Raw genomic sequence first — 8,549 nt, forward strand, 5'->3', positions numbered from 1 at the left:
ATCGGACAAACAGACCAAGCACTATGGCTCATAATACAATTACACCTTACCTGTTTGGACTATATTTTTATATTTCATTTTTACTTGCTGCCAGGAACGTTTGGGGCCTGTTGGGTTGCACCTGCACTCAAATCACATCACAAAATAAAATGTATGAAATAAAAAATAAAATAAAATATAATAAAATAACGTGTTAAATGGGTGGAAATCCCTAGATCAATGTTTAAATTAACACTCACGCATTGACTCTGTTGGCTTTGTTTTGCCATGCATGCTCCCTTTCTTTTGCAGCTGAGGCTTTGTTACTTTTTTTCCGCGCAATTTGCATGTTATCGGCATATGCTGCCATCAGAATTTCGGCCTCAAGCGCTGTAAGATACATTGACCGCGCCTTCTTTCCCTCCGTCTCCATGGTGACTCGCTTAATCTGTGCTCCACTAATCAGGGCTTTATGTATCCTCGTGCGCGCGCTTAACTTGGGGTTAAAGCAACTCCGCGTTGACTGAACTAATTGTTATCAGCCTTTCTGAAACCGAATATTCCGAGTTGGACAGTTCGGGGTTACTCAACCCTGAGTATCGTTTTTCACTCTGAGTTTTCTAAACCGGCTTCCTGAAATAGGGCCCAGGACAGGCTCCATCAATTTTAGTGATGAGAGCTATTTGTGGGATCCCTGCCAATACAGAAAGCAATGCAATCATTTTATCTCATGTTTTTCTAGTATTTGAAATCGTGACATCACACATGTAGAACATCTGCTCTCACCTTTATCACGAGCATGTAGTCTGACTTCTTTCATCTTCCTCCAAGTTTCATCATTGATTATACTCACTGTGTCAGCAGGAATAACAAAAACCAGAATTTGGTCATCTAAAGTAGGAGAACTGTTGTAGTTAGGATCTGATTCCTGCAAGAGAGCTGTGGGTTTGAACTGGGAAAAAAAGCAAAATCAATTAAACTTTTTTGCACCATACAGTTTCTGTATCACAGACTGTGTACAAGCATCTGGATGAAAAACATCATACCGTGTAACCTTCTTTGACATGTCCACTAATGGCAAGTTTGATGTCTTCTAGATGAATTCCTTTCTCGGCACCCCTCTCAAGCCCCATGGTGTCAGTGAAGACAAAAGAGTAAAAAGTTTCTGGATTTCCTTTCTGAATTTTAAATGTCCTGTACTGTAAGGTGACCCTGAATCCTCCCTTAGTTATGCTGCAATAGACGTAGGCTGCCGGGGGATTCCCATGATGCATTGAGTTTTTCCTTTCCAGTCACCGTTCTCACTCACTATTTATTAATAGACCTCTCTGCATTGAATCATATCTGTTATTAACCTCTGTCTCTCTTCCACAGCATGTCTTTTATCCTGTCTTCCTTCTCTCACCCCAACCGGTCGCAGCAGATGGCCGCCCCTCCCTGAGCCTGGTTCTGCCGGAGGTTTCTTCCTGTTAAAAGGGAGTTTTTCCTTCCCACTGTTGCCAAAGTGCTTGCCCCTTGGGGGTCATATGATTGTTGGGTTTTTCTCTGTATCTATGAAGCGCCTTGAGGCGACTTTTGTTGTGATTTGGCGCTATATAAATAAAATTGAATTGAATTAATTAAATAAAAAATGTGGTGTTGTTATATTAGTGCCAGATACTAAAGATTCTAAACAGTTTTCAGAATTATTTACACACTAGTTGTGCTGACTATTTTTCACTCGTTTATAGTTTAATGCTTATAATGCAGCTACCACTGCAGTGCGCTCCTGTAGTCATAGAAAACCTCAAAGGTGTGCATCTATGATAAGAATAGATACATCCTCATATGTACTGCATTAGAGGTTGCATCTGCCAATGCTCGAGTTGCGATTTTGCCTGTTAAAGCACTGTCCACAGAGTTGATGAAGCTGGACTTTCCAGCACCTGGTGGTCCATGAAGCATAATTCTGAGATGCTGGACATCTTTGTGAGGCTTGTAATCTCTGACAAGCTGCAGGTCTCGCTCTCTTGCACTGTTCATTCAGAAAAATACAATAGGATTTAGTGTGCACTTACAGTTTACACAACAGTGTTATGAACAAACACAAAATAACACAACAAACAAACAAAACACTTGAGGGGTGTACTACTGAGATAGGCTGACATCTGTTTTCTACTACCTGCAATGTCAGAAGCCTGAAATAACCAAATAAGCATTTCTGTGTCACCATGTGAAACTATGTGAATTCCACATTGTGACTCAGAGGTTTGTGCTGCTGTAACAATTTGAATGTATAAAATTTATTCAGCTGAGAATCACTTCAGAATCAAAGTGTAAGTGTGAAATCCACAGATCTCACACTTACATTCCTGCAATTGAAATATAACAAAGTAAAAACATGTTAGCAACACTTTTCTATATTCAGTTCAGTTCCATTAGATTTTAAGTTAAATGAAATGATTTTTTGACTTTTAAATCAAAGGACGTTATGGTAACTACTAAATTATAAAATAATTTTATAAACATCTAAAAGAAATTCAGATCAAGATCACTCCAGTCTCCAGCATTTCCTTATTTCTGTTGAGTCAAGTCAAGCCAGTTTTATTCGTGTAGCTCAGTACTACGTGTATCTATGTATAAGTATGACAATATATTAAGGGCAAAGGGTGGCAAGAAAATCACCAACAATGAATATGATATGAAAAAAAAGCTTACCTGACAAGATATTTATAATTTTTTCCATTTGTCATCAACTAATTGTGAATTAAACAAACAGAAAATACAGTAAATTAAAAAATTAGTAAATTCTTTAAATTCTTCAAGAAACTAAATTCTTTTAACTTGACACATCTGAACCAAATGGTAGAGATGACTTAGTCCGGTCAATTTAATAATTTAATAACTGGATTTCTTGCATTGGATTATTAACACAATGTTACCGTACCTGAATGTCCAACTGTGCTGTGAAGTTGTCGTCCCTTGGTTTATTGTTCACACTGGTGTAGATGATGTGTGACTTTGGATTTATAAATGTCCTTTCACTTTCTTTTTGGGTCATGTGACTTCTATTATTCTCTCTATCTGATGGCAGTCTAATGTAGTTGTAGCTGCATCGCTTCTTAATGTCATGGTCCCTGTGCCCCGCTGGTCGATCCTCTATTGGGCAATATGTTTGTGGTTTGTTTGCTCTCTCTCACTCTCTCTCTCGCCGTGGCGACGCTCATTGCGGGCTCCCGCTGCTGGCCCACACACCTGCTCATCACCGCACTGGCCGCTGATCCCAGCTGATTACTGCACTACTTAGATGGCGAGTCTGCACTAGTCTTCGCTGGATCTTTGAGCTATCAGCGTCAGTTAAACTTGTGTATCTGCCAACCTGTATTTTGAGAATCTTTTGGAATTATCCCGCTACCCCGACATTTTGTGTTTAGATCATTTTTTTGGAACCCGATTCTGAGAGGAGTGACTGAGGAGGAACTTTTATACAGAAAGTGTGGAGCACCCTTCTCCCTAACCCTGTTTCCCACGGACCCTGGCGACCCGGACCCGTTTCCCCTGCACGTTGTATATAGCCACTTGGTGATTGTGTTCACTGTGAATAAACGCACTGTTCTTCGCTTAAAGGAATACCCTGGCCTGCGCCTGAGTCTCTTTCGGAAACCATATCACTTAATGTGTATGTGTCACTAACATCTATTTCTTAAAATCTAAAACTTGCTTCTGTCATAATCCCGGGATTTGTTGAAGTTTTCAGTTTGAATATTACCTTTTAACATCTGCTCCAGATATATTTTCATTCTGATTTAGTATTTATAGTTTTCTTTGTTAGTTATTCTAAAGATTGTCCTTTTTGTCCACTGGATGTTCCTGATGTTTTTGAGAATCTATTGTGTTTGAGTTTGGCTTTTTGTATATTAGATTTGTTTAGTTTCCTTTAGAATTGATTATATCATCTGTAGTTTCTCTTTATAATGCAGTTTATCTACTTGGTTTTTATTATTCCAACTTACCTTCTTTTATGATAATTTTCTGTTTCCTATTTGTGTCCCTGTATCTGTCTTGTCTCTTTGTGCCCTGGTTGTCTGTTTCCCTATTTATTTGTCTCCCATTCAGTCATATCCCCCTTCCTGTTGACTGTATGTGTCTTCGTGTTACTTCCTGCTTTACTTTGATAGTCCAAGTGCTTGATATTGATTTTTACTCCCCTCGTCTAGTTAATCCTGATTTGTTCCTTGGTGTTTCGGTTTCATCTGCATTTATCGCCCTCCCCTGTCTAGTACTCCTGTTCTCCTCTATGTAGGTTAACCCCATTGTCTTGTTATTCATTCTGCAGTTATTTTCTCCATCTTCCACTGTCCTTTGTAATGTCCTACCGTCATAATTTTACGTTACTTTCTCCATGTTTCCAATTTTTTGCGCTCCGCAATTTTCCCTAGAATAAAAACTTGGGAACACAGAGCAAGGAGTGCAAAACTACACTGAAAAAAAGGGACTGGCCATCTCTTGGATTTATGTAAGCATCTTGCATGTATTTAACACAATTGCCTCATGTTTTAAAGATAAATGTAACTATATAGTGTAAAAACTACATGATATGCAGAAAGGGTGTATTAAATTGTTTATATCATGTTCAGGTGAAGTAAGTCAATAAGATAGCAACGTTAAATCTCGTGAAACCACGCGTGATTTCATCTCGCGGGCTTTGGATCGTGGTTTAAAAAATGCATCCATCTCAGTCAAGTCGAGCAGCCAACTCTACGTTTTTTGGTATGTCTTGATTTTTTGAATTAATATTTACCATATTTCAGCCAAATGTAGTTAAACGTCTAAAGTGCCGCCATGTAACATGCTAAAAAAAGAGCCGTTAGCTTATTTGCTGTTTTATCTGTTGTCAAAGAATTGGCGCTTTTTCATTTGAATTTGTCTTTGGCACAAGAGCCATAATATCACATTAAACCTAATTACGAGGCACTCATAACATAATTTGGTTTTCTGTGTGAATAGATTTGTCAACTGACTCTTCAGTTACATTGTGTATTTACTGCACCGTGGTGTTAGTGAGATTTTGGACATTGAACAGCTTTAGCTAATATCATCAGCAGCATTATGCTAGCTTACATCCCTACCCCTCCTGCCCTCACCTGCTGTCCTTTTGTTTTTGTTTTTGTTTTTGTTGATGCACATTGAGAGACCACATCTATTCTGCATTTCACCAGGAGTCAGCTGATGGATTGTGGGTTCAAGGTGTTATGGTAAGAAAGTATATTCTATTTTCGCTTAAGGTTTCTGTAACTTAATTATAATAGGTTTTTTATAATTATTAGGTGCATGCATACTCAAATAGACCACCCTATTAATACAACTGAGAAATCCAAAATCTGCCATAGGTTTAACTTATACCTGTATGTATTGTCAGAAAGGTGATTACTGGACTCACATTAATGCACACTTGAACTAAAATGAGGTTGTAACTTGTGGGTTCTTGGGTTGCAAATCAGAAATAAACATTTTTTTAATCCCATAAGATCTGGAAACACAGTTTTTATTCAACAAAACATTACTGATTATTAACCAAGCACAGTGCCTGCTGTTATTTCAAAATAATTTTATGTCATTTCAGATGAAATGCAGCATTCCAGTGCATCCCAACCATGCCTTTACAGTCAAGGTTTCTGACGGAGCTGAGTTTCTCTCTGACAGTCTGCTGAAAGTGTTTGCAAAGTGATCGGGGGAACAGGGCACAAAGCTAAAGGATGTAGCTGCCATGATGACAGTAAGAACTTTAAAATTCTTTAACTACAAAGTGTATATGTATTGCATTAGGTCAGTAAAAGATTTTTATGCTGCATCCATTGAAACAGTCAACTATTACCTGTGAGTACTGATTCCACCGAAAGGATGCCATAATTTTCGTCATGCATTTACTGGCCCACTGAGAAAAATTGATCTTTTTAAAAAAATAAATGTTCTGGAAACTATATATCCATAAAGTGGATGTCAAACAGGAACTTTTGATATTGCTTTGTAGATGCTGGTGTTGCATGTTGACTGGTTTAAGTTTTGGTCTGGGATCATTTTCTTCTGTGCTACTGAAAAGTTCACAAATCTCTGTTTTCTTTGTTATAATACTTTAGGATGACATTAATGCTCAAAGGGAGTCTCATCAAAGTGCTCCGCATCTGTGTGAAAGACAATTGCAACATCTTGGTGCAGGAGTTCATGGTGAGTGTTTTATGAGTAGATTGTGGCTTTGCAACATTTAAAAATGCATTTAGTTATCCACTTGATCCTCATTGGACCAGTTAGGACCAGTAGTCCTCTTTAATAATTTGAAGTTCACATGAGGCCTGGTAGTGAACTCAGCCGCCGGCCCTTGAGGCCCCACCCCTGTATTAGGGGTCACATCAGTGTGAAAAAACTTTAAATTTGTCATTCTAGTGAACAAAGGAAAATCCCACCAATATTTACATTAGCTTTTGTTTGAAAAAAAAAAAGACCAACAGCTAACCAAATTGTGGGGCTGAAAGTCTAAATTCTAACATCTTCTGAGTGACAAAACCTGGATTTCTGATGGGCCGGTGTCTTTCTAAGAAAAACTAATGTAAAGCATTTGAAATTATGTTTTTCACCCTCTCTTAGAAACTCTGTTAGACCATGAATGGCAGCATGGCAGGCCACTCTTTGGCTATAGCTATTTACTATGTTGCTTGCATTGGTTTAAATTACTCTAACATTAGAACTGGTAGATTCAAAAGAGATGAGTTTAAAAAGGAATCTTAAAGAAATGTTTTGTTTTTAACCAGGACTTGACTGAGGCCACTGCACAGATTGAGAAAACCACAATGAACATCTGTCTCCAGAGGATGCACCAGGCAATGACTTTTCTGACGTTGGCATCATCATCGAGGGTATAGTAGTTCTTCAAGATCTGGATAACGTGACCTTTGCAGTAGCCATGCTGTTTGGACCTTTTTTATTCCTTCAATATGAGTTACCCATCACAACTCTGCTACACTTTTGAGGTGATTCAAAGGGTGGTAATGGAGTTGGAAGCAACTCAGCTCTCAAGAAAAGCTCACAACTAAGACAAAACTGCTCCTGCAACGAAGCTCACTGTTATGCATGTGAGGTGACCAGCTCTAGGTGAGAAGACATTTAAATCTCACACTTGTTCTGCTGCATTTTTGAAGCTCAATTCCAGGAACAGATCGCAGGGTTCATTTTTATATACACTGCAACTGCCATGAGGACGAGCCGTTTTTTTGTTGTTGTTGTTGTTTGTTTTTCCTTTTGCTCTGTACAAGTTCTCTGTCTGTTTGGCAGCATTTTTAAATTTCTCTTTGTATTTTTTCTTTCTTTTACTAGTGAAGAGATGTAGCATGAACAGTTATGCAGTCTAAATATCCCATATGGGCCGTGTGAAATGGTATTTTCAGTTTCATTCAGTTGAAGTAAGGAACGTTGAATATTTCTAAGCTTGCTGTTTTGAACCAAGATGTCACAGTATGATCAGTGCCGTAATTTTTGACAGTCACTGTATCAATGTTATTTTTGCATCTCTTGAATAAAGGTTTTGACCTGCAAGTGCTAATTTCTTTAGTTATTGGGGTAAAATGGGTAATGTTAATAGGAAGGTGTTTGCCAATTCAGTAACCTAATTTAATGTTAATGGAAACTAACATTACCTCAAATTGTTTAGTTATAATTGTTGTTTAACTGAATCTTGACGTCAGAGGCCTTAAATAGAATGTTTTGTATTGTTCTTTCCCAACATTTTTCAAAAGAAAGAGTCTAATTTCTTTGCTGTGATTGATTCCAGAGAACACGGAAGAACTGACATTATTTAACTGTTGATTTATGTAGATTCAGTAGTGGAGTAATGTCAGTTTAATTCTTTACCTACTGTCAATGCAGTGAAATTAGACATTTTGTTTTGAAAGGTTACTGGTGGATGCCAGCAACCATCTTGGAAGAGAACAATATAATCTGTTATAAGGCCTCCATTTGAAAATTGTGTATTTGATACTAGAATATAATAGCAAAATGTAATTTGAAGATAACATGTAGTATTTAAGTGACCAAGTAGTATTGGGTAAAAGTTATTGAATGGTGTTGGGATAAAGTGAGAAAATTGTGAAGGATTAAAATATTTCAAGAGCTCAAATTACTTCATCAAAACATGTTTAAGTCACATTTTATCAACACAAATTGCACAGGTTTATTGAACATGAATAAATTGTGTTAATTTAACTCAATTGTTTAAGTTGCTGCCAAAGCAAAACATCTGTGTGCAACAAATGTCCACCATTGAATTAAGTAAATCCAACAACATATTTTTTTCAGTGTATTCCTGGCTCCAGTGTTCCCCTGATTTTGCATCTGTGTTTTGATGAAACTCCAGCATTCAAGCTGTTAAGTTCATCTCCGGTTTCTCAAGTTCTGCAACCATTTCTGTACACAGGACTACATGATAAACATTCAACTGTACTCCATATCCTATATATGTATGTGAAAAGTAAAAAACATCATGTTGGCAAGTTTGTGTTAATAAGAATGAACAAAAAAGGTTATTGATTGAAATAAAATGA

At 37.5% G+C, this 8,549-nt stretch overlaps 1 long non-coding RNA gene across 3 annotated transcripts; it reads left to right on the forward strand.

Annotated features, from left to right (window-relative positions):
* Positions 1 to 4,433: 4,433 nt before the first annotated feature.
* Positions 4,434 to 8,295, forward strand: LOC143415103 (uncharacterized). 3 transcript variants are annotated; one of them, XR_013095711.1, is made up of 5 exons: positions 4,434 to 4,474; positions 4,596 to 5,213; positions 5,582 to 5,734; positions 6,096 to 6,183; positions 6,765 to 8,295. It is a non-coding gene; the product is annotated as an uncharacterized LOC143415103 (long non-coding RNA). The 3 variants fall into 3 exon arrangements; XR_013095712.1 differs by having other exon boundaries at positions 4,439 to 4,728; positions 5,150 to 5,213; XR_013095710.1 differs by having other exon boundaries at positions 4,439 to 5,213.
* The last annotated feature ends 254 nt before the right edge of the window (positions 8,296 to 8,549 follow it).

Source organism: Maylandia zebra, linkage group LG23 (genome assembly GCF_041146795.1).
Source record: "Maylandia zebra isolate NMK-2024a linkage group LG23, Mzebra_GT3a, whole genome shotgun sequence".
NCBI lineage: Eukaryota > Metazoa > Chordata > Actinopteri > Cichliformes > Cichlidae > Maylandia > Maylandia zebra.